Source organism: Patella vulgata, chromosome 1, assembly GCF_932274485.2.
Source record: "Patella vulgata chromosome 1, xgPatVulg1.2, whole genome shotgun sequence".
NCBI classification, from domain to species: domain Eukaryota; kingdom Metazoa; phylum Mollusca; class Gastropoda; family Patellidae; genus Patella; species Patella vulgata.
In genome coordinates this window covers 77392645-77417964 of record NC_065879.2, presented here as the reverse complement: position 1 = coordinate 77417964, position 25320 = coordinate 77392645, and the positions used below count along the sequence as shown (strand labels likewise).

Below are 25320 nucleotides of genomic sequence, written 5' to 3'. Positions count from 1 at the left end.
GGAAAGGTTCGAGGTCCCTGGGAGGAGGCGTAGACAGGGGCGATGATCAAGGGAACTTGACCCGGAATAGATTTGCTAAAGTTAGGCATTGGTGACTAATTTATCGGAGGTAATTTGAACAAAAAAATGGAATTAAAGTAGCTAAGTCTCTAACTCAATATCATCCAACGTCTTCGACATTGAAATCACGAATTATTGATGTTGTCATCTTACCGGGAAAAGATGGGCTTTTGATATCCAATGTTTAAGACAAAATAAAGATATCACCATTGGTACACAAATTGTGTACCATAATGTGTTTCAGTGCCATTATTTTGTAACAAGGGGCTCGAAGAACGAGGCTTGGCATATTCAACAAGTCATGTCAATCTGTGACGTCATATTCAACAGTAGGACGTTAAACCCATTGCATTTCATTTCATTTATTTGGAGATAAGAATAAATACTATCGATGTAGACGGGAATAACCAGATGCTAGAGATTGCCATTCGATTGAGACTTCTGGCGTATTTCACGGAACATAACTGATTTGAAATCAGAGTAAAAACGGAAACGATTGAATGTAAATCAGTTTATATACTTATTACATTATTAAATGTGATGATATTTCAAGGGACTGTAATTTCGCTACTATCTAGCTGTTGTGTATTATTATCTAAACTACTAAGAAAATATGTGATGTCATAAATTCATCAGTACACACGATTTTCTAACATCAACCATATGTCGTTTTCAAAAGACGACAGGCCCTACGCCAGTTTATCGTTACAAACACCATACTTCAAATGGTTTAACGCGTGCCCGTTAGATCACAAGGCCTGTCATTGAGTCTCAAGTGGCATGGTTTCGATCCTCCGCTTGTATGTGACATGGAGTAGGGTCGCCTGTCCAACTTTGTTGGTTTTCTCCGGGTCCTCCGGAATCCCCCCACTGCTAAAGATCCCTACGTGAAAGCGAACTATTGATATAAAATTGAACCATATGTTAGTGTCGGAGGGAACTTTAACCCCATTCACTCACCACACAAACACACACATGAACTTTTCGTCATAGAATTGGGGTTTTAAGAAATGCGAAACGTGGTATTTATGAGCGATGACTAGAGACAATGGGGGCGGTTGTTTTCTGTGGTCTAATAGGAGTACACCGGAAGACTAATCAAAAAAGCCGATCTGGCCTCTCGTGCTTTACATCGTAGTGATGTTAATCCTATAAACAGTTGGAAAGTTATAGTCTATTTCAAAGCGAATGGCTCGGTTCCTAGTGATGGACTAAGACTAGTAATTATTTCCCCTTATTTCATGATGGACGAATGTAGTGCGAGTTATAAATAGACAATTTTTCCCTTAATTTTTTTCTCCCCTCTTCCTGCATTTTTGGGTTGACTTTTTGGTCTAGAATTGGAGAAAAGGGATCAAATTTGCAATTTCATAGCAGTTTTGGGTAATACTGATGATATTACAGCGGAGGGATAGGGGGTGTAAAGTGTCTTTCTGCAGAGCAATCATTGTGTCGGAAGTGAGATTTCCACCCCTGTCAACTTCAAATCAGTGTAGCAAAAAATCTAAATGGCAACCCCCTACAAAATTATGATGAGGAGATTGCCAAATGTTGTCCCCATTGTGCCTATAAAGATTGGAACCAACGGAATGTTGAGCAAAAAGCTACAGCCTGTGATGTTACAGTCATTTAACATTGAAGTCAATGGGCAAATAATTGCTAGTCTGAGTCCTGATGAAATAATGAAGCATGGCCGACTCGGGATGTTGATATTTTTTCAACGGCTTGTTTCCTGAAGTTTTGAATGGAAAGTGTCAGAAATGGTAAGAATACTGCTTTTTTATTGCCCAGCAGTAAGTTTTTTGACTATTTGGTATCAAAATAGCCATGATTGGGGGTATCCGTTGGTTGAGTGTGAATTTTGGGTTGTAAATGTGTAACATTTTGTTCACAATGATATCAAAACATGGTTAGGTCTAAATATTAAGGCCAACTCAACTGCAGATTTGGTCTAAAGTCACGAGATGTAAACAAGACTGACCCTAACCCTAACCCAGTCCTTACCCTAACCCTAACCCACAATCTTGTCAAAAAGCATGTAGCCTAGGCCTAAGCCAAGACCTAGTCCTGACCCTAGCCCAAACCCACAATTGTGTCAAAAAATCATGTGCCCTAACCCTAATTACATGTTGTGACCTTGAACCAAGTCTGCAGCTGGCCTTAACATTTAGACCTAACATGTTTTTGACATCATACAATGAAATGTTAACATGTACACTCCAAAATTCACACCTGTGTGACTTTTGATCAAACATGCAGTTGGCCTTAATATTTAGACCGAACCTTAAAACATGGCATCTACCTTTGAGATTGGCTTAGACTTATGTGACACTCAAGGTTTACTTTTTTACTGACTGTTAACTGGTTTCTTTTTGGAGGGCCAGTGACGGGCTGTTCGCTAGAAATAAAGAGGTTTATTTCTATTTCCAGTTGAAACCATATTTTTTTCTTATTTTCTCACTGTTTTTTATTGCATATTTATCCCCAGCCTCCTATCATTTCAGGTGCCCAGGTAATGTTTCATAGAGTGGAATGATTGACCTCAACACAAGTATTAAAAAAAAAAGAAGCAAAACAGGTGAGATAAATGTGCATTTCATACACTTTAAGAAGTACATCCAACCTGATCCCCGCTTCTGCTCACTAATAGTAATGGGCTGGAAATTTGGTACTGCACAGGCCTGTCTTCTCCCCTTGACATTTAACTGAATGACAGAATTCCACATTTTGACCATTTTCTGGATGTCAATGACCATTTCCCTGGATAGTATTCGCCCCAGAATTCTCATTCTCATCCAAATTTAACATTTCAGGTCTACATCTCAAAACCTGATCTCTTCCTGAACTGGCTTTAGGAGAACGATGATGCATATCAATTTCATCCCTGATCTCTATGACACCTGTGGTGGAAGTGGAGGGCAAATCGTAATCAGTTTGGGTTCCAGCCCCGAGGACCTTTGTAAACTTTGCTTTTTGGTGATGACTTAATTTCCGAGCTTGAAAAGGACGCTTGTGTGTTTATCATGGCCTCTCATATTGGAAGATAACATTAATGGCTTGTGTGTTGATCGACGGTTGTGCATATCTCTTGGTCAGGAAAGTTGTAGGCACCATCGCCATTGTAAATCATTTGACAGGCCCGAGTGAACGGGGCGACCTATGATTGGTCAGCAATGTATCAGATTCCATACCGGGGGGTGGGGATGAAAAAACTGTTGTAGTGTTACATAATCAGATTATTTCAACTTACTTATCCTGTGGAAATACAGCTATATAGGAGATATTTTGAAATTCATAGGCACTGCATGTTTCAACATTTTAGATTTGACCACAATTTGGCACTTGAAACTATGTTAACAGAGAAAAACTGTGTGGTTTTCGATGAAAGTGTTAAAAGTCTAATATTGCATCATGATTACTGTTTTAAAGTATTTTCGTGTTTGATTTATATTGAATTCATCTCATCTTTTTGAAGAATGCATTTATGTTCAAAAATAAAAATGTTCTGTGGAATTCAAAATTGATGTGCTTTTAAATTATCAGATTCCAAACTGGGGGTGGGGATGAAAAAGCTGTTGTAGTGTTACATAATCAGATTATTTTAACTTACTTATCCTATGGAAATACAGCTATATAGGAGATATTTTAAAATTGATAGGCACTGCATGTTTCAACATTTTAGATTTGACCACAATTTGGCACTTGAAACTACGTTAACAGAGAAAAACTGTGTGGTTTTCGATGAAAGTGTTAAAAAGTCTAATATTGCATCATGATTACTGTTTTAAAGTATTTTCGTGTTAGATTTATATTGAATTTATCTCATCTTTTTACAGAATGCATTTATGTTCAAAAATAAAAATATTCTGTTTAATTCAAAATTCATGTGCTTTTAAATTTCTGTCTGAAATTCCGCAGTTTTCTGATGTATTATAGTGTTTGCAGAATGCCGCACAGCTCATCTGAAAATGCATAGATTTTCATATTCTTTGGCCAGGGAATTGCATATATGTTTGTTTATTAGATAACAACAGATTTGTTTAAACTGCAGAAACATGTGAGGTATATAGGACTAAGACTAGTAATTATTTCCCCTTATTTCATGATGGACGAATGTAGTGCGAGTTATAAATAGACAATTTTTCCCTTAATTTTTTTCTCCCCTCTTCCTGCATTTTTGGGTTGACTTTTTGGTCTAGAATTGGAGAAAAGGGATCAAATTTGCAATTTCATAGCAGTTTTGGGTAATACTGATGATATTACAGGGATAGGGGGTGTAAAGTGTCTTTCTGCAGAGCAATCATTGTGTCGGAAGTGAGATTTCCACCCCTGTCAACTTCAAATCTGTGTAGCAAAAAATCTAAATGGTCAACCCCCTACAAAATTATGATGAGGAGATTGCCAAATGTTGTCCCCATTGTGCCTATAAAGATTGGAACCAACGGAATGTTGAGCAAAAAGCTACAGCCTGTGATGTTACAGTCATTTAACATTGAAGTCAATGGGCAAATAATTGCTAGTCTGAGACCTGATGACGTGAATGGGAGTTGTCCCCCTTTGTTCTTTAATGTCACTTGAATTCTATTGAACGCCAATATTTGACAATACAGCTATGATAATAATGACTTTATCAATGGCCTGTAAATATTTATTGGCATTTATCATTATCTAATATACATTGTTTAAATTAACATAACTATTGTAAGTTAAGCGAGTTATATGTAAAACTAATAACGACATCCCAATAAATTACATTTTAACATTTAAAGGGACAGTATAGGCTGAGATAGCAAACTACCGGCCTTCGCTTCCCCTAAACCTGTGTAAACCAGTTCATATTTCAGCAAATAGAGAGGGTAGAATTATAATTGCTCTAAGTTATATTAAAAGGTTTTTCAATCAAATGGAGAGTTAAAGGGGAAATAAACATATTTTGTTTTACATATAATTTGATTGAATAAATAGTTATTTAGATCATAGAAGTTAGTATATTATTCTAGTTCTATGTTTAGATAAATTGTTAAAAGTATAAAAAATTCTATTTTAAAATTTCTTTAACCTTTAAACCTTTCCTTGTTAGAGCCCTGGTTGGCCGCACACTAACTTAAAGCTGTTGTTAGACCTTACTGTTGTGTAAATGTAAACATAAGTGAAGTGAAATGGGGTTTAACGTCCTACTGTTCTGGTCCGAATGGGCTAATGAATACGGGCATACGCCATACAGTGTACTATGAGGTCAATTTTGCCCGGACAATTATAGCGCTACGGTCTACGTTTATTTCGAATTCCAAATGACAGGGTTCTTTAGCGTGCACGCCAACGTGTATACGGGGTCTCGTTTTTTATTCCAACCGAATAGCTAGACACTATTCTTTTGCCCGGATAATGGCGCTACGGTCTACTTTTATTTTTGTTCCAACCGAACGACCAGACAGTATTCTTTTCAAAGCCCTCTGTCCTGCACCACTGACAAGAGGACGCCAGGTTGAAAATCATAGACGCCTTACTCACTGAACCACTGTGGCTCTGTTATTTGTAAAAAGATTTAAACAAACGAAAAAAAGAAGCAAAACTATGGCCTGGTTCGAATGATTAGATAATAACGTGATCAACCAATAAGTGGCACTTTAAACCCCGTGACAGTATGATTAAATAAAAACTGCCCCATCAATTATCTTGTTGAATAATTATTACTGCAACAATTTTATTATTCATATAAACTGGTCAAATTACAACAATATTTAATTTGTATAAATTTAGATTACAGCTTTGTTTGTGGCTCGATGAGTATGGCGAAATGAAGTGAAATGAAATGATAATGGCGACATACCTAACGTCCTACTAACCGGGATAATGAAAATGAAATGGGGGTTTGCAACAATGGAAAAACAAGTTAATCACTTGTGCAAGATTATGTTACTTTCATTTGATAGCTATTGGCAATATCAGGCATCTCCTTACAAAAGACTCTGCTCACACATCTGTTAGATCACTGGTCTTTCTAGACTGGATTACTGCAACAGCATCTCGAGTGGTCTAACTACAAACTATTCAAAATACTACTGTTAGGATAGTCAGTCGCACTTCGAAACGAGTAAATACAAATGAAATGGGGTTTAACGACCTACTGTTCTGCTCCTAAACTGGGCTAATGAAGACGGGCATACGCCATGCAGTATGCTATGAGGGAAATTTTGCCCGGGCAGTGGCACTACGGCCTACTCTTATACCGAATTCCAACTGCCAAGGGGTCTTTTACGTGCACGCCAAAGTGTACACGGGACCTCGGTTTTTCGTCCCATCCGAACGACTAGACAGTTGTCCTTGTCAGACCCTCTATCCTGCATCACTGACAAGGGGGAAACCACGCTGAAAAACCTGGATGAACTTTCTCGGCCAATGCAGGGATCGAACACCCGACCTCCAGGCCAGCGAGCCAGCGTCTTACCCACTTAGCCACGTGATCCCCACGAGCTAATACCCCACCGCTATTAAATTATCTTCACTGACTGCCTGTCCATTCGAGAAAACACTATTCTCTGCCATCAGCCCCAATGCAACTAGTCCAAAATATCTGTCTGATCTAATACATGTGTTTACTCCTCGGCGTAATTTACGATCCCAAGACCAGCATTTACTAGAAGTTCCCAAATCTTTCCCTTCACTGGAATCATTCAAATCAAGATTAAAGACGCGTCTGTTTAAATGTGAATACAGTTGTATTTGACCGAATATACTGTTGTGTATAAATAGTGAAAGATGTCATAGTGTTTGGCACTTTGCGCATGCATACGTGTATAGACATTTGCGCATTATAAATTACACTATTATTATTATATTGAAAATTTCATTCAAATTACTTTATTCGGGGCCAAGTTATCACTTTTTGTAGTTTTGACAAGATGTGTATATGTTTTGTTTATTATCGTAACCACGGTACTTGTATACTCGATTCTTAGCCTCGCTTCTCCATTTTTAATTAATTAAATCATTAAATGGTCGAACCGTTCTCATCTAGTTAACATCTCGAGCAACTGATGGCATCAAGAGTTGATTATGGTCTTGTCATGTTAATAAATGTCTAATTAATAATTCATATAACATTAAAGTCCTAAAGAAAGACCCACAATAGGAAAATTTAACTCTTGAATAACGTATCTTTAACTGTATGTACATAATATGAAATGTAGCTTAAAATTGATAAATTCATCAATAAGTCAAATGTTCATGTTGTTATCTCCTTCATCGACGGTGTCACATCTGCCAATTACAGTTTTTGATAAAACTACAACCTAACGCACAATACTAGATCATTGTATGATCTGGAAAATATCTTTCTAGGGTTAGGGTTAGGGCTAGGTTTATAATTTACATGTCAAACGTACAAATTGAAGCTGTAAACACAGTGGATTGCGGGTAAAACTATTCCGAAGGGTTAGGGTTAGAATTGTGAGTATAAACATGGAAAGATATTTTTCAGATCGAACAAACATCCAGTATCGTGCCAACCTAACAACAGTATTTTTTATGTCATTAAAGAATATAACGATTTTGTCCAGGTTTCTAGGGCATTTAACGTTCGTAACTAGTCGTTATCTCGTGCTTCAGTGGTCTATTAGAATTAATCAAAAATGAAAAACCACAAAATAATAAAGAAGATCCAGTAACAAACCAATCTGACTAAAACACAGATCCTATTTGGTTTCATTTTTTATAGTTCAAGATTTCGTTTTACTTGTCTTCACTACAGTATTGTAGTGTAGGACATCGAAAATATAAAAGAACGAAACGAAATATAGATCTGTATTTTAATCAGATTGGTAATCAACATACCGTTGACTTTTGGACATGTGGAGTGAAAGGTATCGGGAGGGGAAGCCATGCCGTAAAATCCTGATGAACTTTCTCGGCCAACCCAGGGATCGAACACGGGACCTCCAGGTTAGCGCAGGGGTCTTTCCTGTGGGGGAAACTCTAGTATCGAGAGTAAACCCACGAGGTTGAGAAGAGTCCCCTATCTCCAAGCCACATACACTCACCCAAGCGACAGACCAAAGGTGACTGGTCATCCTGAGCTCAAAGCGCGACACACTCGATCACTAGGCCATCCCAAACCCCGACTTGTTGATCTTCGTATCACCCCGATTGAATAACGGAGTTCGGGTTGTAAAGTGCCACGTGACCGACCGGCGGTCCCTTACAAAAAGAAAATTGGGCACGGGAGTCTTCTTCGAGAAATTGGGTTTGATCAAATAACATGCACTATTAATGAATAACAAGTGTATATATATTGCACTGCGACGGTTCAACAGTGTTTTATTATTTAATTCGGATACCGAAATACTATAGTCTCCACTCTGGAAGAGCGGATTGAAACGCCACTGTCCGGGCAAGATTCTCCGCAAAGTACACTTAATGGCATATGCCCGGTTGGTCACACTGAATGTCATATGCCTGGTTGGTCGCACTGAATGGTGCAGAATCGTATGACGTTAAGCGCCATTTAATTCCACATATTGCCAAAGTCACTATCAGACTATTTTCGCTGTGGCATTTTAATCTTATTTAAAGATAAGTTACTTAGAGCATAATCAGGTTTTCTGTTCAGCTAAAAATGGACAAATAAAACATTTAGTATAGAAATTCCATCTTTATTCTGGATAGTCACAGTAATGTCAGAAAAATAATCTTACTACCTTTGGAAATAAGCTTACAGGCGTAAATCTTGACCATTGCATACGATTTTTTGATGTACCCTTTTTTTTAATTGGAAAATCTCATTTTTTGAAATTTTAAAGCACTTTGTTTTGTCTTACTTTTGTTTGTTTCTGTATCCCTTTAAGGAAAGTGACTTTAGTCCGTTTGAACATGTACACCCCCCATGGTCATTACACAAGCGTCATTAAAGATGCATAAAACTTACCTTTCTCACTAGGATACGTAGCCTGGATTTTAAATAAACTTGTTTCCTTTCAATAGACACAAGTCATGTATTATATCTTGCAAACGACAGCTGTGGTGAACAAGACATATACAAAGCTACATACTGTAAACGCATAGAAAATAGAAAAACTTTTAATCATTAAAGCTCGCGTATAAATTACAACACGCCCACTTTTTTGATTGACATGTTTTATTTAAAGCGACACTTTAAATCGATATTATTTAATAAATGAAATGAAATGGGATTTAACGTACTACTGTTCTGCTCCGACTGGGCTAATGAAAACAGGCATACGCTATGCAACTTGTGCTATGAGGGAAATTTTGCCCCCGGACAGCGGCGCTACGGTCTACTCTTATATCGAATTCCAACGGCCAGGGATCGTGGACACGGAACCTCGGTTTTTCGTCCTATACAAACGACTAGACAGCTGTCCTTTTCCGTCCCGCACCACTGACAAGGGCAACCCACGCCGGAAAATCCCGGGAGAGAACCCGCGACCTCCAGACTAGCAAGCCCGCGTCGTACTCACTTAGTCACTGTGGCTCCCGGAACGAAATAAAGATAAAAATTGAATAAGATTATTCTAAATGTAAGCAGCATATAAAAAAACAGCAAAACGTGGTATGATTTTTAATTGTGTTGTATCTACATACAGTTTCAAATCAATATTCATTTGTTGTTCAGCAAGGTAGAGCAACGTCAACAAAACAATAACATGGCTGACAGCTGTTCTCATAACAGTTTTTCACCATCTATAAAATTCTTATCATCTTGATACAGAAAATTAGAATATTGATTTTAAATTTATCGTATGTTTAAACTATTTTTTCTAAGTTTTTCTTCTGTATGTATTTAAAATGCAACGGGATTTAAAGTAGCTAAGTCTAACTCAATATCATCCAAAGTCTTTGACACTGAAAACACGAATTATTTGTCAATTTCAATCAACATTGACGTTGTGACCTTACCGGGAAGAGATGGGCTTCTTATATCCAATATTTAAGACAAAATAAACATCTTACCATTGATACATGAATCGTGTACCATAATGCGTTTCAGCACCATGTAACAAGGGACTCGAAGAATGAGGTTAGACATATTCCATGTCAAACGAAGACACAATATTCTTATCTCGTTGTACTTAGTGTTTAACGCCCGCTTCCACCGAAGGTGATATCGCAGACAAGTTGTCTCATTTTCATTTTTGTATTATCTTAGCGCATGCGCAGGGGTCTTTCCTTTGGGAGGAAACCGGAATAACCCACGAGGTTGTGAAGGCGCCCATATCCCCACGCCACATACGCTCACACCAGGGATCGAAACCACAAACGCAAGCCAGAGGTGACCGACCCGCTAGAGGTCGAAGTGTGACACTCTAAACCACGAGGCTATCCCAAACCCCCATTCTTATCTAGAGGACATGCGCAATAAATACTATCGGTGTAGACTGGAATAACCAGACGCTAGAGATTACCATTCGATTGAGACTTCTGGCGTATGTCGCCGAACATAACTGATTCAAAATTAGAGTAAAAACGGAAACGACTGAATGTAAGTCAGTTTATATACATTCATATTACATTATTATATGCGTTGCGGCTCATTTGTGTCAATTTCTAGGTCCCAAATATTAGCGATTTAGCTCCTTTAACGTCTTACTTTTCTGCACCAGTCGGGCTAATGAAGACACATACGTCATGCAGTATGCTAATTCTGCTATGAGGACATTTTACCCGGGCAGTAGTACCGTGACTGTTATTTCGATTTCCGACTGTTCGGGGATCTTTAACGTGCTATCACAGGTAACAAGGTTTTTCGTCCTTCCTGACGACTAGACGGTTTTTATTTTCTCTATTAAACGCATTACTTTAGAAAACAAAACTTATCAGCAATGTTATCAGATGTTCTGTGTAAGGCACCAGTCGACCATAACCCAGAGTATGCCTATGTTTGTAGGTATTCCCATAACTAATACTATTAGACTCATCTTAGGGTATATACAAGTTGGCTTCGTATCGTGCATGAACCATGGTAAGCCTATTTTTCAGGTACTCGTCTAAGTCGTCTTAGCTGGGGATATTATTGTCTTTGTGGTTTGTAGCCGCTAAAAGCTTTAGATACACTGGGTGGGGTGAGAAGTGGTTGAAATGTTTATACTATGTAATAGTAGGTTCAGTAGGACCGCACTCCAAACAAAACTAACTCTACAAGATAAACCTGCGGACCCACCGGAATATCATGTATACTTTTACTTGGCTGTTCGGGGTGGTGGTTGCAGATTGATCTAATGCATGAGCTGTAGATCATTAGGTCCATCATCCGTTGAAGTATAGTTCGACCCCAAGCTTTCCAACCGCCTAACATCTACATCCCCCACCCCCACCCCCACCCCCACCCTCTCTCCACGATATATCCTAGTTTGTGTCGAGTGGACGTTAAACTCTCTCTCTGTCTCCCCCCTCTCTCTCTCTCTCTCTCTCTGAGGTGTTTGTAACGGGTATTATTCTATAATATTACCGTATTCTAACATTAAATTATTATTCAATAACTACAGCTATAAAACGTGTATCGCCATCTGCTAACATCTGCAATGTGATAGGATTGTAATAAAATGAAAATAGTTTTCAGATAAATCGTGAATAGGACAACATAACAATTGTGTGTCAAATAATTTAAACGGGAATAAATTAGTTATTGATATTAGGACAGTTGCCTCGGAAAACTATATGTCGAACCCCCGTATGCTTTCCATCTTCCGTTGTCAAGGCAAAATAATCCTACATTTCATTTAGAAACGTGCATTCTCCCAAGAAGAGGTGTCTTTCAGTAGTACTGTATACGGAGATATGCATAGATAACTGACCTTAATGACAGGGTATGTCTTTTAACGCGGATAGTTGTAGTTTAGACACGCCCAATGATATTACCTACTGATTTACCGATTTTAATACCATATGGGATTGTTAGTTTCATATCACTACTATTAATACAATATTAACACAGATAATGTATAATATCATTAAAGAGGCATTATGCAAGAGCTAAATCTGCCTATTGCAGGTCTTTCTTTAAGGATACATTATAGGAGATTAGATAAAGAGCTGGCAGTCTGCACTATAATAGTTAAAAACAAGATAATGTAAAGGGAATTTGCTGAAAATTTCAGTCAAATTGATCCACTCTGAATCCAGATTTTAGCGTTTGAATTTTTGGCCTAGCCTCGATCATCATTTCTAAAGTCGGCACGATAAAAAAAAAACATAGTCTCGATTATCTATTTCATGATTAAATCATGAATGAAAGTGGTGTAGGAAATGGGATCCTAATCCAATAATCATCGCAGGCTAGCGTTGACATCGAGAGTTGACTATGGTCTGGATAAATTAATTAATGTCTAATTAATAATTTAGATAACATTTCACGCCTAAAGAAAGACCTGCAATAGACAGATTTAGCTCTTGCGTAATGTATGTTTAATTAGATATTAATTATCACGACAAGACCATAATCAACTCTCGACGCCATCGGATGGCTCCGATTTCAAGTAGATTAGAAGGGTTCGGTCATTTAATGATTTAAAATGGATAATCGAGACTTTGTTTATTATCTTAACGGTAGCAATGACAACCAATGCCACACTGTTCTTCTAACGACGATAACTTAGTTCAGACTGAAGCAATTTGACTGAAAATTCAACATAATATTCCCTTTTCGTTATCTATTTTGTTATCTATTATAGCGAGAACTGTCGGCTCTGTATCTAATATTACATAATGCCCCTTTAACTTTGGTTGATTTGGCCTGTTTACAAACTCGTGTTTAATTACAAATTTAAATGATGATTCATTTTCGGATGGTCGCGTAGTTTAATCTGGATTAGAACCACGTAATTTTCTAGTTTTTGTATATAAAAAAAAGTCCGCCTGGTTTTATCAAACATTAGCACGATACCAGGCCTCGCCCGGGGCTCAAGATCTGCTTGCTCGCCATCTTCTTTCTTGCACGCTTTGCGGCTAGTACACAGCATATGTTAGTTGTTACTGTTATTAAACTTAATTAGAATAATAGCAGTAACATACGCTAGTTTACAGCATAATGTTACTGTTATTAAACTTAATTAGAATAATAAACAGAGTTATCTCCCGTTAACCGTTAATTGGAGTAAAACAGTCCAACATTGATTTTTGGCTGTGTTCAGCTAATAAATGATCTCGACCTTCATAAATCATTGCCTAAATCATTCCCGGGGTCATGCTCGTTAATTTGATACCACACATGTGGGGATGGAGCGCGGCGAGGACGCGTAATGGACGAACATACACACACACACACAGAGACACATTTTATATATAGGCCTACAGGTCACAATTCTATGGAATACAATTACTGCTTATTAGTGACGTTTCGATTAGACTTCTCTAGTCATTATCTTGTCTAGTCAATTGATTAGAGAAGTCTAGTCGAAACGTCGCTCCAGTTCAATTACTAATAAATGCCCTTGAAACATTTTACACTTTATATATAGATAGATTACACGGAATAACTACAGAAAAAGAGGCGTTGATTGGTCGAAAATACAGATTCGACAAATCAGGCAAGTCATCAAATTGCATATAGTGCCGTATTTGTAATATTTGTTTATAGGCTTTCTTTGGTTATTCCATTTTGTTTGCTTGTTGCTTGCCAGACAATCGGCAGCTAAAACACAATTATTGACTTATGAATGCAAGGGTTCAATAGTTGCTGGTTGTGATAAAAATAGAAAGGAATGTACATGTACCTATCATCGAGTATCATATCGTATTATATAAACAAACGGGGTTGATAATTATTTCTACACTCATGAACTATAGATTACTCATCTTCATTGAACAACAAGTCTGATTAAAATACAGATCTATATTTCGTTTCGTTTTTTTTTATATATTATATACTTTCGATGGCCTCGGCCAGGAGTGTAGTAGTAACACAATCAAAACGAAATTATAAACTACGGGCTTCTCCTATTTCGAAATCCAATTGTCAAGGGTTATTTTACTTGCACGCAAATGTGTATGTGAGACCTCGGTTTTTTGTCCAACCCGAATGACTATACAACTTTTTTTTTTGCCACACGTAAATGTCGGCCTATTCGACGTGCACGCCTCGGTTTTTCGTTCAATCCTGCACCGCTGACAACCTCACCGGAAATAATTAGGAACCTCCGAGCCCGACATCGGGATCTCGAAGACGACTAGGCTTAGGCGAAAACGACACTGTTTGGACAAAATGACCAGTCATATTGCCCATCTTCATTAATCCGGTTATTGCAGAAGAGCAGAATGTTAAACCCAATTTCATTTGTTTTTTTCGCTAGATATGGGGAACGAAATTATCGGTTCCAGTATGTATCTAAATCGCATCTATGACGATCCAATTTTTAAAATTTTCTTTGAGTTTGAGAGGACCCTCGAACTCCCGTGATTAGGGCCTTCGGAACGTGCCGCCTCCGGCGGCTGATCCCTTAATCCCCTCCTGCGATTTAACAATGGCATAAATACAAACACAATATCCAAAGATGTTTTATAGACTAGCATTTTCAGAACAGTAGGATGTTAAACCCCATTTCAATTCTTATTTTATATGGTACTGTACCGCCGCAACCACCTGCTGTTTTACTAATATACAATTGGGGCCTTTAAAGATGCATTATGTACAAGCTAAATTAGACATTCATTCACATGTCAAGCCCATAATCAACTGTCTGGGTCATCGGATGGCTTTGGGTTTTTTTTAGCGCATTTAATAATCTAATTTAAAAATGGATAATGGAGACATTGTTTATTATCGTAAAAACGGTTGCAATGTCAATCGAGACTACAATGTTCTTCAAACGGCCATAACCCTTTTCAGAATGCAATAATTTTAAACATTCTCCCTTTTCATTATGTATCTTTTTAAAAAAAAAAAAAAAATACTACAGCGAGAACTTTCAGCTCGTTATCTATACATAATGCACCTTTAAGCTTGTTCTGTTGAGAAGTTGATGATGATGATTAAGTTAAATCAAATAAGACCATTATATAGATGCACTAATAAAATACACACATTTCTCACTTGGATAAATTCAGCATGTTGAACACATGACTAATACGGTTTAAATCGATTATTTTCGTTTAAATGTATGATAAAATTGTAAAATGACACCTGTGTTATTAATAATCACTAACATGACTGTAATATATCTTTATACAAAGAGAATGTGGATACTGTAGCTTACAATATTGATTGCGACTACTTTTACTAGCAGTCGAGCAAATACCCTGATAAAAAATGCTGTGCCTATTTGCATTTATATTATATTTTATTCTAAGGTAAATTTTATTACACGACAGGATATTTATAGCTTGTGTAATATGTTATATTATTTGATGTATATCACATTTCAGAATGGGCTTAAGGATTGATGTATAATATTAGATAGAGCTTATGTCTAATTTTAGAATTTTGTTTATTTCCCGTACATAGAAATGCTTATACATGTATTTTATCTAATCTACCATATAATATGACTAATGTTATGATACGGACCATTATGTCATGACTAATGCTATAATACGCACCATGGTTTTGCCATGATTAATGCTATGGTCCGGACTAGGATTATGCCATGACTAATGGTCTGATACGGTCAATAAGCCATGACTGATGCTATGATATGGAAATTATTAATGCCATGACTACAGCTATGATACGGACCATGTCATGATTAATTCATGCTATAAAACGCACCATGATTATGCTATGCTTAATGCTATGATGCGGATCATGGATATGGCATGTTTAATGCTTTGTTCTGGACTTATAGTATTATGCCATGACTAACGGTCTGATACGGTGCATGTTTAAGCCACGACTAATGCCATAATACTAACCATGTGAAGGTAGTTAAGGTATAAAACTAAATGATCTCTCTGTGTCTACGAAATAAATGTACAGAAATAGCCCGTTTACCATTCTGAAATGATCGCCAAAAGAGTTTAAAAGGTTTTGCTCCGAGTTATGCAAATCTCTACATGACGGAGTGGGAAAGGAAAGTTCTGCCACTCTGCCCATTAAAACCGGATTTCTATGGACGTTTTTTAGATGATGTTTTCATAGTCTGGACGTACACACTAGACGAATTTTGGACGTTTGTCAACATCCTGAACAATCATCATCTATCGGTCAAATTAACCGCAAATGTAAGTCATAACAGCAAAGATTTCCTTGACACTACCGTTTTTAAAAGTAGCAACATCAAAAACACAGGCCAATTGGAATTTAAAGTATTTTTCAAAGAAACTGATGCACATCAATTATTGTTCATAAGCTACTTTCACCCAAACATACGTTCTCTGGCATCATAAAATCTCAGAATCTCCGTTTTCATTGGATATGCATTCAGAAGACCGACTTTGAGTCAGCATGTACGCTGGTATTTAGGAAACTAAGAGAAAGGGATACTCCAAACTCTATATCCGACATATAAAAAACAACACTCTAGCTAAACTTGCCGCCAAAGAAACAAATAATATGAAATCAGCAGTTGAACCAAAACTTGTGGCCACCCAAGATGTCAAACATGCAAAATCATAAACATATCCGACCATTTCCATAACAAAACATCTGGCACACAATTCCCAATATTAGACCAACTTTCATTCAGTAGTTCAAATATATCTAATATTTTCATGTAGACAATGTGACAAACAATACGTAGGGGAGACTCCGAATCGTTAGCACGTGCGCGCTGTAACATGAGACCTGTCATTGAGTCAACTGGTGTGGTTTCGAATCCCCGGTTGTACGTGACAAGGAGTAGGGTTGCCTGTCCAACCTCGTGGGTTTTCTCCGGGTCCTCCGGTTTCCTTCCACTGCTAAAGACCCCTACGCGCAAGCTAATTATTGAAATAAAATTAAACCATATGTTAGTCCCGAAATGACCTAGTCTGTGTCGAGTGGACGTTAATCCCCATTTCTCTCTCTTAAACGTAACACACTAAAACAAAGATATGCTAAACAGTAAATCTTATGCAAGAACCGATAGGAAAGCAAACATGGATAGATAAACCAGCACGCGGCAGTTTTCATCAACCCTTCCTCGGAGTGTCAGATTTGACAATGAACCCCTCCCACGTGTATGGCGCTATTGCGTATCGCATGTGCAGCTCAGTGGTTCTTTTGGGGCGATAAGTTCTGCATCTGTTAACATACTCTCAAAGCATGTCAAGTGTCCATGACTATTTATCATATCACAACCTGCATAGGTATTTGCATTTCAATATCCCCTACTTTTTTTGAAGAGTATAATTGCATATTCTAAAAAAAAAAAATCTGAACGACATCCTAGTGCACAGTAAATTAGACTAAATAACACCAGTCCTCACCCTAACCCAAAGCAAAGAATATATCAAACCCTTGGCTTAACCCTTAGAAAATACAATCCTTAGTAGTAAACACACTAATGTTGCTCTCACCTGAGAGCCTCAAATTTATTTATTTCTTTTTTTCTTCAGATACCAAATTTCCAGAATACCAAAAGCGACACCGAAGGAAGACTATCAGCGCCACCAACACCAAAAAACCAACCGTGTTTATAAATCTAATGTATTGCATGTATTTTTGATAAAACTAGGAAATATCACGAATCAAATTTTCATCATCCTAGGTCCATGCTTATGTGGAGACTTAACCTCTCCTCCAAATTCTTAAACCTAACCTACAAACTCGCCAACAATAAGCCCTAACCTTATTTACATCTCAGCGACCTTGACGAAAATTGAGTTGGCCTTAACAAAAAGATCTAGCCATTACAACACTGTGGCTCCCCTCAGGGGAGGAAAACCGGGATTTCTCATATATCACCAGAATGATATATCTTCTATCAATTGAACAGCAATTGGCTGGGGTTGGTACAATATTTTTAAGTTGCTGCATTCGGATAACCGCGTTAATATGATGGCAGCCGAGGTGTGAACTGCAACTGGACACGAATCTGACTTGCAACTCGACTTGAAATATTTATCGCGACTGGAGACTCGAGATCCCACGATTTACTCCCGCGACTTGTTCCAACCGATGGGTGGCATTCGTCTTACGATTACTTGACGGCATCAAGATGTGTAACGAAGATAAACAATTCTATATTTTTATGCGTCTCGTATTACAACAAGATAACCCGGTAGATAAACCATATCACAATTATAATAATGAATAGAATAATAAGATTATTTTTATATCACAGATATTAAGTAAGGCAGTGCGTACTTAAAACGGAGAGCCATTGACCCATTTGTTTTAACTATGTGGAAACTTCTCGCCCCATTCGAACAACTAGTTGCTGTTTCTTGATGATAAGGATAAAGCACACACCCGTAGGGGAGAGGGGGAGAGAAAAGGGGTTTAACGTCCACACGGCACAAACTGGGTCATTACGGGACCACCACATGGTTCATTTTTATTCCAATAATCCACTTGCGCGTAGGGATCTTTGGCAGTGGGAGAAAACCGACGGACCAGGAGAAAACGAGGTTGGAAAGGCAACCCTACTCCTTGTCACGTACAACCGGAGAATCGAAACCACGCGAGTTGACTCAATGACAGACCTTGTGATACAACGCGCACGCGCTAACCATTCGGTCATCCCCCACGCCCACTTAAAAAAAGTATTGTTTTACTATATGTATTTTTTTATGTAGCTGAGCGGGGGGTGCTATTAACGATGGGGATATACGCCATTACATCTGTCTTTTATTTGCAAGCCAACGTATCGATAGAGGCTTGTTTATTGTTTCAGTGGTTCTATATGATGCACATCAACGAATAAATGGGTAGACCCCATCTTTTTGCCCCAGCCAAACAACTAGATCCATGCCCTGATAGCTAATTGGAAAATCCCTAGGAAATCCCAGGTGTTTAGTGCTCTCGTGACATACTCACGGAGTTATATACCGTGGCTCCCAGCAATAAAAAGTAGCGAAAATCAACTTACTTTTTATCTCGGCTCTTTTCACGTCGTTTGTGAATTGATTTACTTATTTTGCTACCCATTTCTGTTTAGTTGCTAATTATAATAATTTGAAATTTTTACTCCTTATCAAGTAAAATCAAAACAATAACACAGTGTTGTCTTCAAACACTCTATCCAGTTATAGAAGTTTAAATAAATCTGATCACAATCAAATTTCACATGCATTCGGTATACCCTTCGGTTTCTGTCTCAAGTTATGACTGTACAGTAGGAAAGGAATAGTACGGAGTTTAGCTCCTCATCAACCCACACGTCGTTCGTTTTGAGACTAACATAAATGGTTTTATGTTCCCATGTACAAATCTAGGGGGGGGGGGGGATTGTGTACGGACAGCACCTACCGTTCATTGAATTCAAACTATCAAGTATCCGGTTTACGTGCAAGCTTATTACGTGTACACGGCTTGGTCTTGGTTTGTGGTCCCACCCAAACGACTAGGCAACTATTTAGTTGATCCTTAGGGCCATTTTCGACAGTCTTGATGTTTTATAGCTTGACTTATAGCAACCCCACCCACCACACAAAACAGTCCAAATAAAAAAAATTTACAAGTTGGAGCTCTTTCACACAATCTGTCCAGATTTCTGACAAGAAACAACGTCTAGCCATTCGGATGGGACGACAAACCGAGGAATCACGAACACATTGGTGTGCACATGAAAGACTTCTTGACATTTTGAATTCGATGAATAATAGGCGAAAAGGCCGCTATCAGGACAAAATTTCCCTCATAGCACACTGCATTGCATATGTCCGTCAACATTAGCCCAGTTGGTATCGAAAAGCAGAAATTTAAACCCCATTTCATTTCGTTTCTTAGAAGTTGCTGTAAAAGTGACTCTGTGTGACGAGTGGATATTACAATCTGTCGTCTTATTACAATTGATTTATATACCTGTATATGTATACATATGAAGGTAAATAAAGGTCGAGAACTATGTGTAATGTATATAATACACCATACATACTAAATCACTTGAAACATAATATCCCATAAATATACAACAACAATAAACTCTATTACGTCCATTATCAATAAATCCAAATGAAATATGGTTTAACGTCCTAATTGTCTGTGTCAACCAGTCTATTGAACACACTCATGTGCAATTGTTATTTCATTTTTCTAATTTGGTTCCATTCGGCCAGTAACGTCTGGCCCGGAAATCGCCGTACGTGTTACAACGGTGGGAATTTTAGTAAACCTGTGCGTAAGTCTTATGCGTCACTTGCGTGTGCTCAGCAGCGTAGAAGATCGCAGTCCTGCACATACAAAATTTTCACATATGGCTTCTTGTGGCAGGTCTGTCAGCTACCAATCCCTACGACCCGTGCGTGTCATAACACGTACGACGGGTTGTGAGCTAGGTTGTAGGCCCTTCATCCTGCACCACTCCCAAGGCGAAACCCGACTGGAAAATACCAGGATTAATCATGTAGCACCATACTAATCGGGTCACCGTTGCTCCCTTCGTGTTTATCAGTAATATCCCAGAGTATATGAGGCGGATATCTAAAACACATGGTGTTGGCCGAGAGAGTTAATCCGGGTTTCCCCGGCGTGGTTTCCCCTTGTCAGTGGTGCAGGACGGGTGACCTGGCAAGGACAGTTGTCAAGTCGTTCGGATGTGACGTAAAACCGAGGTACACATTGGGTGCACGTAAAAGATCCCTTGGAAGTTGGAATTCGAAATAAGAGTAGGCCGTCGCTCCGCTGTCCGGACAAAGTTTCCCTCATTAGTCCAGTCGGAGCAGAACAGTAGGACGTTAAACCCATTTCATTTCATTTCTAAAACACATGATAGCCACTTCACACGGCTAACACTTTCAGATTGGTGACCTCCGCTTCGAAGCTGAATTCCCTGTACATAGGTTTGCGGAACCATGGTGACTTCGACCGCGGTGTTGGGCGAGATAGTTCCTCGGATTTTCCAATGTGCATTGTTGTTGTTGGCCAAGGTTTTAAGTCTGCCCACCAACCAGGTTAGCTGGAGCGGTTTGACTTGGTACCCGGTTGGCATCCATTTCTTGCGGATTGAACTCCGTTAGTTATTTGCTTTCCCGCTGGCATCGCATATAACAGCCGAGAATTGATTTATCCCGTTAGTTTTGTATTTAATCTTCTAATTTATTTAAGTTTAAAATTATCTTAAAGAATTTTAGTATGTACATGTAGCTAGCGAGTGTAAACCAGTGGTTAAGGGGAGATAATACTTATAAAGGTTGTGCTGGACTAAACGTGGAAAATGTATTTCAATTTTCTCTTTGCCTCGTCAATTTTTGTATGCTAATTTTTATTGGCGGTTTTAGACCAGAAACTGCTAGGTTTTGGCGTATGTACATACCTTTGAGATTGAAGGAGGTAAACGGGCGGGTAAAAGAAATCACCTTAAGTCAAATCTTTAACCTTCCCTGCTTTCTGAGTTAACGATTTTTTAGTATAAATTCAAAGACGCCGGAATTAATCGAGGAATGCCGATTGCGAGTCACCAAGCGTAAATATGTTTTATCTAATCAATACGTGTACTCTGCAGTATGGACACATCTGGTATTATTCGATAGTATTTATACTGGAATGCTCAAAAAAATCACCTAGAATTACTTTGGAATGCAACCTAAGAGAAATACGTCGAGAAGTACTTTTTCAACGAGGCTGCAACATGTGTCAGCTGCCATGCATGTATGGCCTTTCTAGGGATTATGTGATATAGCTACTGTCTAGCCAAAATTTGATGACTTTTTGCTTTTTCCCAATCGACTGAAGGAAAATTGAAATGAAACGGGTTGTAACGTTCTACTGTTCTGCTCCAAATGGGCAAATGAGGGACATTTTTCCCGTACAGCGGCGCTACGGCGTACTCTTTTATCGAATTCCAACTACCAATTACGAATTCCGACAGCGTGCACATCAATTATGACTTCGAAGCCCCTAACGATATAACTATTAAAATTGTATGCACCCATGTGCTCTTATTCCTTAGGCAAAATAAACGATCACAACGCCTCTGGTCCAATCTGATTAAAACACAGATCCAATTTCGTTTCGTTTTTATAGTTCAAAATTTCGATTTTACTTGTCTTTACTACACTTGGATCTGGAAGCTTTGTTATTTAACTCGTGTTCTGCTTGAAATGAGGGGTCAGCCAATCAAATGGTCTGTCGAATCGAGCGTTTGACCCTTTTTGCGCGGAACTGTGGGTAGAGATTAGCGGCAATAGAAATCAAAACAAAGCAAAAGTAGATAAAAAAAAATACATGGCGGTCGCTAATTGGTTAATCGAATGACTGACGTAATCGGGTCAAATGTCGCTTGCTTGGTACCTGACGTCATAGAACGTGAACTCCCACTATAACTTGTTAGATCTACATGTAATGTAGGCCATCGAAAGTATAAAAAGATCTGTATTTTATAGTGACTTTTCTCGAGATTTTTCAGCTTGGTTTCCTGGCAAGGAAAGAGCGTCAGAATGTAGAAGTAAACATTCCCTTATGGCACTATGCATGTCATGTGCCGGTCTTCATTAGTCCAGTTGGTGCAGAAAGGTTGGACGTTCACCCCAATTCATGTCCTTGTACGAGTCATGACCTCGGGTTGATAGTTCATCTGTGTAATCAAAAAGAAGTGATAATGTAATCGTGTAGACCTTCTCTTATAAGCATTATAACGCTGTCTTGGCGAAGTAAATTCGAATTCTTGGCTTTATTTCTCTATAATAAATCGCCCGTTGCTAATCAAGGCAAATGACCTGATGGCTGCTTAGTTAGGTAATTTTATTGGCTAAAAAGGTTTCAGACTGGTTGGTCGGGGTTACCATCCCCGCCTAACCTCGTGGATTTTGAACATTTTGTGGATTGTAACCTCATAACCTCATACCACCAGTCGGCCCAAAATTCTAAATCTTCCCATCAATTCCAGACACTCCCTCCGCCCAAATGAGCAAAGGAAATCGCACTAGATGTCACTGCAATCGAAACTGGGAACATTCTACACACATTTAAAAAAGAAAAATCTCGGGAGAGCCAGAAGGCATACTCTGACTTGTACACAGCACCTGTCACTATTTATAGCTCAATATAAAGAATATCATGATATGCTGTGTTATGTAAATCAATATTTCTAGACACACAAACTCCTACTGACAACATCTGTGACTTTAAAAACTAACAAAACTATATTATATGATAAAATATAGATTTTAACATATGCCAATAGATATATTACTATTGTGAATTTCTTAAATAATTATAATACACTTGAAGTCGTCCAAATCTAATGAATATATAATGGTATGGTGTTTAATGTCTCGACATTGTGGTACTTTTGTGCATTCCTCATATAATTATAATATACTTGAAATCAGTCAACGCTATAATGGAATGGTGTTTAAAGTCTCGACATCGTGGTACTTTTTGCATTCCTCAAATAATTATAATACACTTGAAATCGTTCAAATCTAATGAATATAATAAATATAATGGAATGGTGTTTTTATGTCTCGACATTACGGTACTTCTGTGCATTCCTCCAATAATTATACTCCACTTATATTACGGTACTTTAGTGCATTCCTTAAAGATACATGTATGTAACAATTAGATAAAGAGCTGGCCATTCTTTCAAAATTAGGTAATAAAAAGTGAATATATTGAAAATTTTATTCAAATTACTGCGCGAGGTTATGAGTGGTTGAAGTTTTGACAAAATGTAGTGATGATTGTTTATCATCGTAGTACTTGAAAACCGAGACAAGTCTTGATTATATAGGGCCGCAGTGTTCTAATCTACTTAAATTCGGAGCCATCCGGTGAGCCAGAGAGTTGGTGACTTTATGTGGTCTTTAATATAACTGCAATAGGTAAATTTACCTCTTACATAAAGTATCTTTAAATAACCATTTTTTGAATCGTTCAAATCTAATGAATATATAATGGAATATATGCGGACATTCTAGTATAATGTCCTCCAGTTATAACTGGAGGTGTATAAAAGTAGTTCAGTCCGTGACCCTCCCCCCCCCCTCCAAACACACACACACCTAATGCATGTAACAAATATTATTAATCTTAGTGTCCACTAGCAGGGACAGTGACACGAAATATAACTATATTGTTCATTTCAATATAATACATAAGATTAACACAGCATCATATACGACGCACTTGGCTAGTTTTCAAATTAAAATATTTTAATTTGGCAGTTTAACTAGTGCTTGTCAGGGAAAATTAATTGACATATAAATTTAATCCTTAAAGGTCCATACACAGCTGTGATTATTTAGGTTATACTGTCAACAATGTAAAGTGGCCCATAGGTTATAATTCCACAGTGTGAACTTGCCTTGAGGTTATATTACCCACAATGTGAACTGGCCTTTAGGTTTTACCATCCACAAAGTGAACCATGTACTATCCACAATGTGATGAATGTACTATCCACAATATGGTGTGAGCTGGCCTTTTGTTTATGTATACTAATCAAAAAGTTATACCTTTGAAACCGACACTGACGGACAATAAAAATAGAATCATCGAAATACACAATTTTATATTACTAATTCATATGTATATAGGTGTTCGACTCCACACCTATGGCTTTACAATTCAATAGACAGTTTTATACCGTAGCACAAACGAGCTGGATCAAATTTAAGTTATGCTCACTTAAAGTTCACTATCGATTTCATACTGTCACCTTTATGTGTCGTTGACAAATAAAATAATAATTCTATCATTTTCATACGAGCTTGTCTTTTCTTTATAATTGTTTTAACACTATGATGTGTGCATCATAACCGACTTCTTTACACTAAAATAGTACATGTACATACATGAGAACGATGGGTGCCTTTGACATAGTTTTAAGCCCCTCCCCCCTCTACTCTGAATCCGCCAATGAAGCGTTTGTAATGACATTAATAAAAACCCGACCATCAAATTCACTCTATTATACTAATAGTTTATTAGCTAAAATAAAATCATAATTTGTTAAATGGTTCATATATATCGAACATACACGCTATAAATATTCATCTATTCATTCATTCATTCATTCGTTCATTATCCTTACCTTGATAACGCCATGTGGCCGTGTTTATTCCCCATGTTGTATTAGTTGTTTATACCTTTGGAACAATTTAACAATGCCCGCGAATCCTGCGGTTAACTTCTATAACAGTTATCCTTATAGCTTTCCTTTATTGAGATCTTTTTATTCGACACACTTCTGGTTAGATTGAAATCATCAAAACAGTGTCGTGTCT

General features: G+C 37.9%; 2 long non-coding RNA genes across 2 annotated transcripts in view; one reads left to right on the top strand and one right to left on the bottom strand.

The window, feature by feature from the left end:
* Nucleotides 1-19186, bottom strand: part of LOC126811239 (uncharacterized) — a 42407-nt gene extending 23221 nt beyond the window's left edge. The window contains exon 1 of the long non-coding RNA XR_007675444.2: nucleotides 19020-19186. This is a non-coding gene — a long non-coding RNA (uncharacterized LOC126811239). The remainder of the gene's footprint in view (nucleotides 1-19019) is intronic.
* LOC130012851 (uncharacterized) lies at nucleotides 1567-3894 on the top strand. The gene is made up of 3 exons (XR_008788104.1): nucleotides 1567-1823; nucleotides 2565-2638; nucleotides 2874-3894. It is a non-coding gene; the product is annotated as an uncharacterized LOC130012851 (long non-coding RNA).
* Nucleotides 19187-25320: the final 6134 nt, after the last annotated feature.